The sequence below is a fragment of the Hibiscus syriacus genome, unplaced genomic scaffold (genome assembly GCF_006381635.1).
Source record: "Hibiscus syriacus cultivar Baekdansim isolate YM2019G1 unplaced genomic scaffold, ASM638163v2 tig00116995_pilon, whole genome shotgun sequence".
Lineage (NCBI taxonomy): Eukaryota > Viridiplantae > Streptophyta > Magnoliopsida > Malvales > Malvaceae > Hibiscus > Hibiscus syriacus.
Genome location: NW_024063511.1, coordinates 661063 through 675698, shown reverse-complemented (window position 1 = coordinate 675698; position 14636 = coordinate 661063).

Genomic DNA, 14636 nt, shown 5'->3' with positions numbered 1-14636 from the left:
GGAACGTCGTGTTACACCATAGACTGAAAAAAAGATAACGAAACGTGTTGTGAAGTCAACGTCATGGAGAGTTGAACCATGTTCAAACACTTTGTTTGAAGTATTGGATAATAACTTAAATGGGCTTGTCGATCTAAATGCAAAGATGTGTAGTTGTAAGAAATGACAAACATCTGGTTATCCGTGTGACCATGTTATAAAAGTTGCTCTTCATCTAAACTAAGATAATTCAAGCGCATACGCTATGGATTGCTACACTATAGAAGTATAACGACATACTTATGCCGAGATTGTCTACCCATATCCACATCCTTCTGAGTGGGACATACCAGATGACTTACAAACAGTTTTGCCACCAGTCATAGACAGCATGCTACCTGGCCGACCAAAAAATCACGATCGTATACCGTCTAAGGGTGAAGAGAAGAGGATATCGACATGTAGTAGGTGCAAGGAAAGTGGTCATACAAGGTTTACCTGTGGATCACCAGTGCCATCATAATCATCTTTTCCTCTACCAAAAAATGGATCCTCATCAAAATCCAAAGCTCATATGGTACCAAGCAAAAGGAAATCAAAATCTTAATTAAAATCAAAATCCCAATCACAACCAGCTTCACCTTTTGGGACTTATTAACTTAGGTGATTTTTAAATGCAAACGTTGTATTATGTGTATTTTATGTGTGAATGCATACATTTTCAGTTAGACATTCATTAGTAACTTGAGTTTGAACATTGCTATGATATGTTCAGTTGTTATCATGTTGGGATTTTCTCTTGCGTTTGATTGCTTGGATAGTTGTTCTCTTGCTTCTTCAAGTGTCCTTAGCTTGTATTTATAGCTTGGAATGTGTTTGATGTTGTATATAACTTGATGTTGTATGTTGCGATCAACGCGAAAGTTAAATTCGCAACGCAAAATCACAAACCAAAAATCGCAACGCGAATTTGACTTTCGCGTTGCAAATTTGACTATCGCAATGCTTATTTCGCATTGCAAATTTACCTTTCGCGTTGTGAATTTGACTATCGCAATGCTTATTTCGCGTTGCGAAAGTTTAACTTCAACATGTCTTTTTTACCTTCAACATAATACAGATTGAAAATTAAACAACAAATCAATTAAACATTGTTGTGGGTACATTATTTGAACATTGTTATGGGTACATTATTTGGAAAATAATGTTCCGGGCTTCGTTAGAAATAACCCTTTTTCATCAGATTAATTTCATTTTTGTGGGTACATTATTTGAACATTGTTATGTATATATTTGTTGTGTATGTATGTTTTGGTTTGATTATATTGTATGTATATTTTCATTCAGATGAGATGGGATGTGCATAACAAAACAATCTATATCTTCCATGTGAGTACTTTATTCCAACCATTTGACAAGTGTGACAACCCCATCAACTCACAACTCAGCTTTGAACTCAATCAATATTGTCTTTTAGCTTGATGGTTCATAAAGCATGTTACTTGAACAGTATGAATCAATTATGTAATTTCCATGTTCAATTTAACACTGCATTTTAAATTCATTTCATATGTAATTGGAATTTGAATTTAAATTTCAATTTGAGTTTGAATTTCTACTATAAATTTTAGCCCAAGCCTTTGTTCCATCCAAACAACAACTTACTCAATGGAATAACTTAGCCAATATGCATGTTATCATTGATTAATCCTAATTTCCATTGTGTTTTTTCAACTTTAAACGCGAGGGAAATCCCGACCATCGTAATTTTTTGTTAACAAGCAGGAAGATTGGATATTCGAAGAATGCCTTTCGGATATTATCCATTTCAGTCAGCTCACTGAGGTAGTTTAACCCTAAACTGAAACTGTCTTAGCTAAACATACTTGATGTAGAAGCAGCTGCAGATTTAAAATCTCAATGGTGATGCATTTGGTTCTCAAACAGTTAAATCGTCAGAAACGTTTCGGGCGTATGATCTGGGTGGTATACGAGAAATGCAACAAATGGCAACTAAAAATTCTGATAAACAGACATGATATTAAACAGTGAAAACAAAGTCAAATATGTTTCAAACTAGCACGATATTCACATGATGTCATTATTCCATCATAGTTCACAAAATGCATCAAATAACATTCCAGAAGTAAGCACTTAAATAAACATTTAAAAGGACAATATATAGGTTTAGTGCAGGTTAAAGGACAACATAAAGAGTAGTAGTTTATTCTTGAAACTTAAATTAGCAACACTGTGAAGTTAGTATTTGTCTTTGTTTTGTTTTTTTGTTGAAGTAATGCAATTCATTCAAGTTTCAATTTGCAGAATAAGAGTAGTTTCTGAAACTTAAATTCGCAACGCGAAAATGAAAATAGTATCGCGAAACTAAAATCGCGTTACGATTTTAGTTTTTGCGTTGCGATTTTAGTGTTGCGATTTTCATTTTCGTGTTGCGAATTTAAGTTTGAAAAACTATTCTTCTGCAAATTAAAACTTGAATGAATTGCATTTCTTCAACAAAAAGACAAAATAAAGACAAATACTAACTTCACAGGGTTAAAGACTAAACAATTTAGCAGTATTGGCAGCAACCAAATGAATTTACTAAGCAATCTCAGTGAAATGGGTAATCTTTATATATATTGAAATTACCAGTAAATTTATCATCAATATAAGAAAAATCTAATAATAAAAAAATTCAAAATAAAAATAAGAGATTAAAAAACTAACCATCGGTGGTTGATTTTCCATTTCTGACCGTGAATGGTTGTGAGGGTTGCTCTGAGAGATGGAGATAGACGGATTTCGCTGGAGATGGGGACGGATTTTGTCAGAGATAGGGACGGATGTCACCGTAGAGAGTGAGAGATGTAGATGGGACTGAGTTGTGATTTAGGGTTTTAAGTTATGATTTGCGATAATATTGTTTACATTTGTGTTGTGAAATTAATATTGTGTTTCGCATTGCGAATTTGACTTTCGCGTTGCGAATTTGACTTTTGTGTTGCGAATTTTGCTATCGCATTGCGAATTTTACTTATAAGTTGCGATTTACAAATTCGCGTTGCGAATTTGACTTTTGTATTGCGAATTTGACTATCGTGTTGCGAATTTGACTTCTGTGTTGCGATTTACATATTTGCGTTGCGAAATTGGAAACTGGGTTGCGAAATTGGAGTTCGTGTTGCGAATTTGAGATCGCGTTGCGAATTTGTTGGTCATTTTGGCAAATCCAAAAAAAGTTGGTTAAAATCGTATATTATAAGGCATTTTCGGCCACTGAGGTTATTTTCTTTTTTTATAATTTATTGAAATGAATAATCAATCAATAAAATTAAAATTTAATATTTTTTATTTTTTTATAATATATTGCTACATGTAATTTATAAAACAAACTAAAATTAAGCACCACAAAAACAAGAAGGGCAATCCTGTCATTTTGCATTACTGAAATCAAATTCATCCGACATGTCTGCGAACCAAACAGAATATGGAATTGGATTCCAATTCTTGACAAATTCCAATTCCTTCACAGATTTCAATTCCGTCAGAAACATTCCAGCGAACCAAACGCCACCTAAGAGATATGAGTTTGCACGAACAAAGTGATTTCTGTGTTAAATATTTTTTTAAGGTTTTATGTTTATATACCATGACTGTTAAAAGTATGAGCGTTTAACGTTAAATGATTAAGAGTTATCTTCGAATAGATATAACCTTTCACTTACCTAATAATAATAATAATTATAAAAAGAGATACGAGCAGGGGAGGAGCTCTGTTGGGGCTCCTCATGTTAAAAGTTAAGTATATTTGATATAACTTTGGTCTAATAGTATTTTGGTTATGTAAAAATAAATATTTAAACTAAAAATTTATTAAATATTTAATCAAGTAGAGGTCGAACTAAAAAATGATAACTCCATGTTCTCAAATGTTTGGTTCTCAAATGTTTGGTTCAGAAACAATGTAAGTCATTGTAACTTTAAATATTAGATAAATTAGGTGTTGTTTGTGAATTTTGAGTTGTATATATATATATATATATATATATAGGGTTAATACAAGGTACTATTTGTATAAAGACTCTCAATCATCTGACAATGAACGCTCATTTTCTTACATATACAATGCCCAAACTCGGAACCTCAAGGATAACAACAATCCCTTAATCCTTAAAGTCGCTTGGTTCGTGTTAAATTTTGAGTATGAATACTCAATAACTCATTTAATTTTTCTTAAATAATCTAATATTTCAACATCTGTCAATTCTGACTCCGTCTCTTAATAAAATGTTTAATATATTTAAATGTTTGAGAAAACAAACACGCTTTTAAAGTTACGGACTTTAGAGCGGTAGAATAGATGCTAAAGTGTAAAGCATTTCTACATAAAAAAAAAAAAAAAGGTTTCGTTAGTACAAATATAGTCGGTAGAAAAGAAAAGAAAAAGTAAGCGTAGAACATTTACTATGAATCATGCTTTAATTTCTTTTAATCTGATTAATAAGGTCAAGAATTGTATCAAGAGGAGCGACATAAAAGATTGATTGAAAATATGAAAAAAAAAACAATAACTTGATCATACCCTCGACAACCATATTGATTTTGCAATTCATCTATTTAATATTTTTTATCCAACATTTCTTATGTAGATTGGAATTGTTTAAATTAACGATAGTAGATTATGAACAACAGTTAGATCAACGATTTGTTTTGTAATTTATATACAATCAGTTTAGATATCAAAATGTTTAAGATTAAAATTCCATATGAGATACAATCTTTCATAAATATCCTATAATTCAATTAGGCGGTGAGCCATACTCGGCTCAAGTGTGGCATGGGGCTGTTACTTTTCTAAACTAAACGATATATGTGATTTTGAAAAAGATTAAATTTTAGGTACCAAAATATAACAAAATTAATAGTTTAGGTGTTAAAATTGAAATTTATCCTTTGTTAGTGGTTGTTTTAAATTTTGGGCCGGTCTTGGATTGAATTTCAAACCATATTGGATAAATGGCCCAATTTAATTAAATCAAATCCATCCCACAATGCAGGAGAAGGTTAACGAGTAAATAACGCATCAGTCATACCTCATTTGTAATCCATAGTGGAATGTACACTGTACAGCGATTATACCAAGTATCTCTTGCAATTAATATAAATAATATTTTTAACCACATATAACCTAGATTAATTAAAAAATGTTAGCTCTTCGAACTATATCAAACAAATAAAAAAATTAAGGATAAATATCGGATTACATAATAATTTTGGTTAATATATAATGTGATACATAAAATTTTAATTTGATTTAATTGTTTTAAGAAAACACTAATACTATTACATGTTTATTATTATTATTATTATTATTATTATTTTCCTAGAGTGTATCACGTGAGCCTTTTCTTCTTGCTCGAACTTTAGTTAAATAGTTTAATTCACTTAATGTGTGTACTTAATTTTAAAAACGTAATAATAATAACAACAAAGTGCATGTACTTAGTATATCACAACTATTCTATTAGGTATAGTAAATTCCACCAATCGTGTCTCTAGAGATGAGTATGAGACTCGAACCTGATGGGTATGAAATACGAACTTGACGGGTTCCAACTTGATCGGGTTAGGTTTTTTTTAAAGAAAATTAGATTTGGGTCGGGTTGGGGTTGGAGTCGGATTTAGGGTGAAAAATATCCGACTCGACCCATAAAAGATAATTTTATCTTATATATATATTTAGAAAAATTATAATAATACCCCTATATATATATTATTTTTTTAATTAAGTCATTGTTTTATTGAATACAAATATTTTTTTAAATCATTTCGGGACAAGTCAGGTTGAATAGGGTGAAATCTTATTTTAATAGAGTCGAGTCTAGAATGGATGACTCCTTATTATCGGGCAGGATCGAGTGAATCAAAAACTCGACCCATCTCAACCCTACGTGTCTCTCACTAATAATAGAAGAAAAATAAAATATATAATATATTAAATACGAAGTAAATATTAAAAGAGCGGGAGCTTTGTCACGTGACCTTGTTCGCATCGAAATCCGCAGCCGTGTAAAACAGAATAAAAAAATATAAATAAAAGGGAATGCAAAGGAGGACTGAGATCTTGTCCCCTATTCCAACGCCCGCCCATACCGAATACTAGCAAATAAAACTAAATAAATAAATAAAAAGTCACACACTTGTCGTTCACGGGCATTTGTCGTCACGAGTCACGTGACAGCGCATGACAATGGTTATTATGTCGATTATAATAAATGCTTACATCGTATGCATCATACATACATGTATGCATGCATGTGTGTTGTTGACTAAAAGTGAAAGCTAGAAAAAGGAAACGGCGGGGTTGTCTAAAAAAGTCGCACTTATATACGTTTAAGAAACGATATGATCGGAACTTAATAAGATAATTAATAAATTTAAAAAATCGCTATTAGAAATATTGACATACTTATAATATTTTAAGTAGAAAATATGAAAAATTATTTTAAAAAATTGATAACTGATAAACTTTGGTTATCTTTAGATATTAATACATATATATAAATGTCTATAATTATTTCATTCTGGAAAATATTATTTTTAAAGTTATATTTTGAGTGAGTTTTAATATATTAATTTTGTAATTATACGCATTTAATGATTTATTTTTATGTTACGGTATATATTGTTATTAAATTAAAAATAATAAACATAGATATTACATATTTATTATTATCTATGATTAAAATTGTTAAATTTAAATTCTAAATAATTATCGTAACCGCCTTTTGGTTGAGTCCGAAATTAGGCTTCGACTTGGGTTAAATGATTAGGAGTCTCCACCGATAATTTATTTTAAACAAAATGGGCTGACCAGATACCTTATTGCTTACCTGATATGCATCTTACCAGTGATGTATCGGTTTCGGGAGTCGGTTACAGTCAATGAAGGGTTAGCACCCTTGAACTGCCCTTTCGGTACTGTGTAATTTCCAATTATCTTAAATTAAAAAAAATATAAGTCTAATTTAAAAGGTAAAATAAAGATCCAAATTATTTACCGCTGACAGTTTTAAAAGTATATCCTTATAAAAGTCAAGAAATATGTTAGAGAGAAAAAAATGAAAACAAATACAATTGAGAAAGAAAAAAGGAAATAAGATTCAACATGAAGATAAAAAAATGAAAAAATAATAAATAAAAAAATAGATAGAATAGTAAAAATCTATATACAATTAACAAATAAAAATAAGAAAGAAAGTAATAAAATGAACATCAAGAAAATATAAAATAAATGTCAAGAAAATATAAAATAAATAAAAATGAAAATAATGTAGAAAAGAAAAAAAGAGAGAAAAATATACATATATGCAATATAATCAAATAACAAATAACCAAAATATATAGTAATACAAATAGCAAAAGTATATATACATAGTGATAAAATATAGTAATATATAAAAGAGAAAATAATCTCAGTGACAAAAAATGCCTTATAATATACGATTTTAACCAACGTTTTTTAGATTTGCAAAAATGATAAACTAAATCGCAATGCGATCGATAATTCGCAACGCGATCTCCGGTATCGCAAATCAGTTTCCAGATTCGCAACGCGAACTTCGACTATCGCATTGCGATTTACATATTCGTATTGCGATAGTCCAAGTTCGCGTTGCGATAGTCAAAGTTCGCATTGCGATTTATTACAAATTCGTTGCGATAGTCCAAGTTCGTGTTGCGATTTATTCCAAATTCGTTGTGATTGTCCAAAATCGCAACGACTGGTGGTATTGCATTTGTTTCTTAAGAATTTTCTCTAAAAATATAGTATTCGCGCGGACGTGTCGAAGACACGTATTACCATGACCACGACAACTAGACGAGACGGACGGCGGCGGCGGCGGTGCGCGAGAGTCCCCCTTGTTCTTTATCACTCAACAAGGAAGTGGGAAAGTCAAGCCTTAAATACCATTTCCAATAGTGTTTCCAATACTATGTGAGATTGAGCATTACCAACACTTGTTTCCAATACTATGTGATTAATCAGGAAACAATTAACAATCATGCACCTTAAAACAACTGAATCAGCAACCAATTGCATTAGTATTATACGATTAAATATGTCATAATTAAAAGTCAATTTACAATCAATCGCGATTATTGCAATTTTAAGCAAAACATTCAAAAAAATTGCATCACTTGCGAGAATAAAAAAATTGTTATCGTGCAATTACAATCAATTGAAAATAAATTAGAATTGCATGAAAACTAAACGAACCACAAATACTTTTCATACAAATACTAAAGTCATTAACTATAATTCACAAATAATATCACTATTTAAGGCTCAATCCCACATAGTATTGGGAACAAGTGTTGGTAATGCTAAATCCCACATAGTATTGGAAACACTATTGGGAATGATATTTAAGGCTTGGCTTTCTCACTTCCTTGTTGAGTGATAGAGAACAAGGGGGACTCTCGCGCGCCGCCGCCGCCGCCGTCCGTCTCATCTCGGGTCGTGGTCATGGTCGTGGTCGTGGTCATACGTGTCTTCGACACGTCTGCGCGAATACTATCTTTTTAGAGAAAATTCTTAAGAAACAAATGCAATACCATCAGTCGTTGCGATTTTGGACCATCGCAACGAATTTGGACTAAATCACAACGTGAACTTCGACTATCGCAATGAACTTGGAATAAATCGCAACGCGAACTTCGACTATCGCAACGAACTTGGAATAAATCGCAACGCGAACTTGGACTATCGCAACGAACTTGGAATAAATCGCAACGCGAACTTAGACTATCGCAACGAATTTGGAATAAATCGCAACGCAAACTTGGACTATCGCAACGAACTTAGACTATCGCAACGCGAACTTGGACTATCGCAACGAATTTGGAATAAATCGCAACGCGAACTTGGACTATCTCAACGAATTTGGAATAAATCGCAACGCGAACTTCGACTATGAACTTGGAATACCGCAATGCGATAGTCGATGTTCGCGTTGCGAATTTGGAAACTGATTTGCGATACCGGAGATCGTGTTGTGAATTATCGATCGCATTGCGATTTAGTTGGTCATTTTGGCAAATCCAAAAAAAGTTGGTTAAAATCGTATATTATAAGGCATTTTTGGTCACTGAGGTTATTTTCTCTATATAAAATATATAATAGTGATAAATATATATATATATATAGATTAAAATGACGAAAAAATAAATAATAAAAAAACTAAAAAATAATAGATAATAAAAATATAAAATTAAATATATATAATAATAAATATACTGTTGGAATTAAAAAAATAAGAAATAAAAAACATTAATAATAAAATGAAGGGACCAAATTGAATGGAAAAAAGGTTAGGGGCTCAAATTAAAAGGAAAAAAATTATAGGCCGAATTAAAATGGATTTAGGTGGGAGAATTGAATATTTAAAAATAGGAACACGCCTCGGGGGTAGATCTAGGTTTGAAACTTCGAAACCTCACCCCTTTTTGGTCATCGGCGCAACTCACGTTTTGGGTTATTCGAACCAAATCTCAAGAAAAATAATATGTATATGCGAGAAATGAACGAATCAATGTAAAAAAGATGTTACCTTTTATTTCATTTTCAAATAATTTACAATAGCTTTACTTTTGTATTTTTTCGTGTTTTCCTCTGTATTTTGTATGTAAATCGTGTGTTACAATAGTGAGTTACAATGACTATTTATAATGTTTTGGATCCTACATTTAGGAGTTTGAATCATAGTAGAAATCTATCATATTTTTAGGAGTTTGAATCCTAGTAAAACTCTGTCATATTTTTAGGAGTTTAAATCCTAGTAAAACTCTAACGCTATCTTTGTTTTCTGAATCCCACTAAATCAGAGTTGTTGAGAGTGTTGTAACCGGACGAAAAGTTGTGTTGACAATAATATTTTATAAAATATCTAAACAATCAAATAATTTTTTGTGTAAATAAAATTATTAAAACAATGTTGTAGGTGAAAACATGAAGAACTATTAAAAAATTTTAAAACATAAATTGCATAAATTTTGCATCTATACTTACTCTAATAGTATTGATATTTATAGAAATATTGTCCTGGAAAATATTTATACCTATATTGTATGTATCGATACTTATATTTAAAATTTAACGGGTTAAAATAAAATAGACGCTACCTATTATGTTAAATTACCTACTGATTTGTTTGAATGTTACTAATAATGTAAATGGTAAAATAAAATATGTACTACCTATTACGTTAAAATACTTACCGATTTGTTTAAATGTTACTAATAATATAAACGGTAAAATAAAATAGGCGCTGCATATTATATTAAATAAGTGCTACCTATTATGTTAAATTATCTATCAGTTTGTTTGAAATTTACTAATAATGTAAACGGTAAAATAAAATAGGCGTTACCTATTACGTTAAAATATCTACCGGTTTGTTTAAAGATTACTGATAATGTAAACGGTAAAATAAAATAGGCACTACCTATTACGTTAAAATATCTACTGGTTTTTTTAAATATTATTAATAATGTAAACGGTAAAATAAAATAGGTGCTACGTATTTTGTTAAATAGATACTACCTATTACGTTAAATAAATTATTTTGAAAACCTGACCGGACAGGCCGGTTCAACCGGGAACCGTTGTCTAGTCCGGTTCAAACTAAATCGGTTGAACCGCTATTAGTAAACCGGCCGGAACCATTGAACCGTTTGAACCGGACCGGCTAAAAACCGGGAAAAACCAGAAAAAACCGCCATTTTTTTTTAAATTAAACCAAACGACATTGTTTGTTAAACGAGCCATGTCGAACTCGAGTATTGCTGAGCTCGACTCAAACTTTAAAAGTAAGCTCAACTCGACTCAAACTCACGAACTAAAAATTATCAAGTTCAACTCGAACTCGAAATATAATATTAAAACTTGAACTCGAAAAGACTTGAACTCAAAAAAAATTTAGAAGCTCGATTGAAGCCTAAAATTCGAGCTTGATTGAAGTGAAAGAATAATTCGCTTAATGCTCACCAAAAGGCTCTATGATTTTGAATGTCAAATTACCTCTATAATTTATAGAAGTTAGTTGGGATGCTCGTCTATGTTTCTTAGCCATGTGAGATATTTTTTTTAAAAAAAATTAAACCAAACAATATCATTTTGTTATGATTTTTTTAGCCCCAAATTTATTTTTTAATTGTAGTTATATAATTATATTTATTATTTAATATGTTTTATCTTAAATATTTATGTTGTAGTTAATTTGAATTATTTTGTTTCACTTGATTTTATGGTTTTTAACTCATATATGTTATGACTTGCTCTGAATATGACTTGTAATATACAAAATTATTTTTTATTAAATATTTTTGGTATTTTTATTTAATTTTTTAAATAATTATGACGTCGTTCGGTTCTTCCGACCGGTCGGATCGGTTCGACCGGTTGAACCAGTGAACCGATAGCATGACCGGTTCGCTAACCGGTTCGGTTCTGAAAACCATGGTTAAATAAGTGATATATATTATGTTAAACTACCTACCAGTTTGTTTTAAGGTTGCTAATAATGTAAACGGTAAAATAAAATAGACGCTACCTATTATATTAAAATACCTACCGATTTTTTTAAAGATTACTAATAATGTAATGGTAAAATAAAATAGGCGCTACATATTACGTTAAAATATCTACCGGTTTGATTTAAAAGTTACTAATAATATAAACGGTAAAATAAAATAGGCGCTACATATTTTGTTAAATAGGCGTTATCTATTATATTAAGTGATACATATTATGTTAAATTATCTACCGGATTGTTTGAAGGTTGTTAATAATGTAAATGGTAAAATAAAATAGACGCTACATATTACATTAAAATAATTACCGATTTGTTTAAAGATTAATAATAATGTAAACGGTAAAATAAAATAGGCGTTACCTATTATGTTATTATAGTTGATAATATTTTCAGTAATTAGTCGGTTATATTAAAGACAATATTTTTTTGGCACATTTTATATACAACGATAATATTCTCAATTATAACCATTATTATTATCAACGCATATAATATTTTCGGTGAAAACATATAATATTTTTGATATCATTTTTAATCGGTAACCTATTTAACCAATAACACTATTTTTTAACAGTATATTAATCTGCGGTGTTTTTCCCGAAAAATCATCCTTTTAATTTAATATTCCCGATCAGACACCGGTCAGATTATATTTCTCGATTTAACACCCTTTGCAGTAAGACGCTCCTTATGCTGACATAGATACACGTTAGTTAGCGCAGGACAGGGGCCGCGCCTTATGCTACGTTAGATATAGCGCGAGACAAGGGCCGCGCTATTCAATTATCTCAATTATCAAACATGCATCATGCAAGGCGCGGTACAAGGACCACACCTTGTATTATTTTCCCAAACTTCTCGCCTTTAAGGCATCATCTATCAACTATAAATAGTCGTCTCCCGTAAATTCTCTCACCAACAATCCTTTGAATAAGTAAATAACATCCGATAATTATCTTATATTTGATTCAGAAGTTTGTTCGATCTTTCTTTATAAGGTAATTTTGTTATAATATTTATTTTATAGTTATATATGATTATTTGAAAAAAATATTATACTAATTGTTTTCAATTAATTTATGTGTTTGTAGAATTAGAAAGTGGGAGCATACGTCGAAATATTTTTACGGTGTAAGTAATAATATAAAATTATATTATTTACGATTATAATAAAATATACCTTAATAATAGAATATAAGAGTATTTGAGAGAAGTTGAGATGATTTGGTATGATGAAAGTGATTGAGAATTGGAGTATTTATAGGGAGTAATGTGTGTAAACGGGTAGGTGTAATTTGGTAATTAAGGGTATAGCGCAGGGCTGAGGCCGCGACTTTCTGAATCACAGGTAAGGCGCCGTACCATACCCTTAATTACCAATCTACCTTCGCCCGTTCACACGTGTATCTATGTCAGCATAAGACGCGTCTCAGGGGACGCACTTTACCCACGTGACGTCAACTCAACGTATAGCGCAATGCAAGGACACGTTTTACTGCAAAGAGTGTTAGATCAAAAATATAATCTGACTAATATGTGATCAATAATATTAAATTAAAAAGATTGATATTTTTTTTTAGGGAAAAACGCCCTCGCACCATAACTTCCCGGAAAGGGCGGGGTTCAACTAGAGGCCAAGTTGGGTACGCAAATGAAGATGAGTGGACCAAAAGGAGGTAGCTTGTTTTCGCGCCAAATGAGATGACGTGGAGCCCACCTTCTATCCATTCCCGCCAAAAAAAAAGGCTTACCATCTCAAAGAGGTACACAATCGACACGTGGAGAAATGGGACAAGTGTATGACATCTGTAGGGGGTTGGTGTACTTGGTCGATGATGACGAGGATTTTTATTAATGGGGACCGAGCTTCCCTTCTTTTTTATTTCTCATTGCATGCAGTTTGATGTATGTCTGTAACGGCAAATTGCGCTGGAATATGATTTTTATACACTAACCTCTTTTTTCCTTTTTTTTCCCCTTTTATTTTTATTTTTATATTTGGTTGGATTTTTTTTGTGTGATCAGATTGATGACGTGGCTTTTTAAGGCCTTTCCTTTTTGCTGACGACTCCGCCTTCGTAATTTTCTGTGGAAGCTGGGAAGCGATTGCCATTTCGCAGTCTATTTTAGTTTCACATTTACAGCCGCTATACGATCACTACTACAAACAACTCCATCGATATTAACCTCTATCTAAACTTCCAATGGTCTATCCCAAATATATTTATCTTTTTCATGTCCACCATGAATGGTTAAACGTAAAAGAAAATATTACACGACATTGACTTTATGTTATGGTTGCAATCTCTTACATTGTATTCCCTTGCAAAGGCTGTTAATCGAAATTATCCAAAAAAAAAAAAAGCTGTTAATCGAAACCCTAAAAGAGTAAATGAAAACGCAGGTAGTTGTCACCTTAATTTTTTTTTTATAGTGAATAAAACGTGTTGTAATAGTTATAACTACAAAAAAAAAACACATTAAATCTTCATAATGTTTCTTTTATAATTTTTAAAAATCAAAGATATTTTCAAAAAATTATTTCGTAATTACATATACATATAATTATATAATAAAAACAAATTTTAAAAAATTACAATTCGTTAAAATTATAATTCATTAAAATTTTTATTCAATAATAATAACTAAAAGGCTTTAATACAAATCTTTTATCCCACTTATATTAATTCATTTTATAAATATATATATATTTTTAAAATATTTTTTCATAGTGATAAAATCTAAATGTATTTTTTTCAATAATAAAAATTGAAAAAAAATTCAAACAAAGAGAGCGGAAAACGGAGTTAACTTTTTTTTAGATAAAAGGGTACATAAGACTCTTATATTTAAAAAAAAATAATGTGATATTGAATTATTTTATAGTTAATGTAACTCACAAACTTATAAAAAGACAAAACTTTTGAATAAGGAAAATAAATTTAATCGGAGAAATAATATTTTTTAATAGGAAATTTATCCCAATAGAAAGAAAAAAATTAGAAACATTCGAATAAGGAAAAGGTAAAAGCGGAGGAATTATAGACCGTAGTAGAA